The sequence below is a fragment of the Euprymna scolopes genome, chromosome 26 (genome assembly GCF_053919585.1).
Source record: "Euprymna scolopes isolate OS-2025 chromosome 26, ASM5391958v1, whole genome shotgun sequence".
Taxonomy (NCBI): domain Eukaryota; kingdom Metazoa; phylum Mollusca; class Cephalopoda; order Sepiida; family Sepiolidae; genus Euprymna; species Euprymna scolopes.
In genome coordinates this window covers 88,620,045-88,621,731 of record NC_136507.1, presented here as the reverse complement: position 1 = coordinate 88,621,731, position 1,687 = coordinate 88,620,045, and positions in this window count along the sequence as shown.

Below are 1,687 nucleotides of genomic sequence, written 5' to 3'. Positions count from 1 at the left end.
AACTTGGAAATACGATTTAAAAAAATAGCGCGGATCAGTAAGGGCATTAACACCTATTAATCGACTAAAGTGACCTTATTGCCAAATAAGCTCCGGATACAATGTTGAACGCGCCGTTCACATTGTTTTTTTTTTCAAGTTAAATTCAACTTTCACAATATCTTTTTATTTTTTTATAATTTCACAATATCTTTTTTTAATAATAAATTGTTAGTTAAAAGCACAGAATAGTTACAAAACACCATCCCCTCTCTATGGTAAGAATAGCTGAAAAATATTAGGTACTCATGTAGATAGTGATCCGTGCTGAAATAATAACGTTATTATTTAAAAGGCCATTCTTAACATGGGGAGGGGAGGGTGTTTTGTGCCTATTCTGTACTTTAACCTTACAATTGAATAAAAAACATATAAAACTTTAATTAACCTTGGAAATACGATTTAAAAAATTGCGCGGATCAGTAAGTTCATTAGCACCAGAAATTGTTAGGTGAAATACATAAAGGTTTCTACCAAGAAAACCATTATTTTTTTTTGCTATTCTTATCAAGGGGAGGGGATGGTGTTTTGTCACTATTCTGTGCTTTCAACTAACACTTTATTAAAAAAAAAACAAAAGGTAAATTTTCACATTAGGTCCACCTCCACAATTTTTAACATGGGTAGGTTGCGGGTGCTTATTCTGAAAGCCGTTCTTAACATGGGGAGAACAGTGGTATTTATTCCAAAAGCCGTTTTTAAAAGACGAAAGACAGGTAAAAGGTTAAAACACGTGGTTAGGCATGGGTGTTGTTTATTCCGAAAGCCGTTCTTAATATGGGGAGGTTGGGAGTGTTTATTCATGGCCGTCAGGGAATTATAGTGCATAGTACAGGCCTTTATATCTTGAAAACTAATTACCTCTGCAAATTTTAAATGAGATTTTCTTATTCAGCATCGTCGAAAATTGTGGAGGTGGACCTAATGTAAAAAAAGTACCCTCCTCCAAAAAAGATATCCTGAAATTTAAATTTAAGTGCAGTACTAAAAATAAAATTAGACAGAAAAATACACCTTTGGGTTTGTACTTGCACAAAGACTTGAAAAAGTTGTCGACAAAAACAAATATATAACAAGTAAATATATTTTCAAAGGCAAGATAAGTTACTTTTCTACCTAATTGGATAATTTTTAGTGTTTTTATTGGGTTTGTACTACTGTACATATAGATTCGAAAAAGTTGTCAAAAAATAAATGTATAACAAATATTATCAAAGGCAAGATATGTTACTTTATTACCAAAATGGATAATTGTTTTGTTTTTTTAATGTAAAATGTTTATTCGGTTCGAAAAACAGCATTTACTGCTATATTTGAAAATTACAAATGGCGGCAGACTGTGTTAAACAAATTAGGTTTGGGAAAATAAGTTTAAACTAAAAAACTATACAAAATACTGTTAAAAACGACCGAATACATGTCTGCCTATGTCACGGTAACATATATTGAGTGAGTTCCTGACAGTATTTTGTATAGTTTTTTAGTTTTAACTCATTTTCCCAAACTTAACGTGTTCAACACAGTCTGCCGCCATTTGTATTTTTCAAATATACAGATAAACACTACATTTTTTTCGAACTGAATAAACATTTTACACGAAATAAAAACACTAAAATCTTATCCAGTTAGGTAGAAAAGTAACTTATCT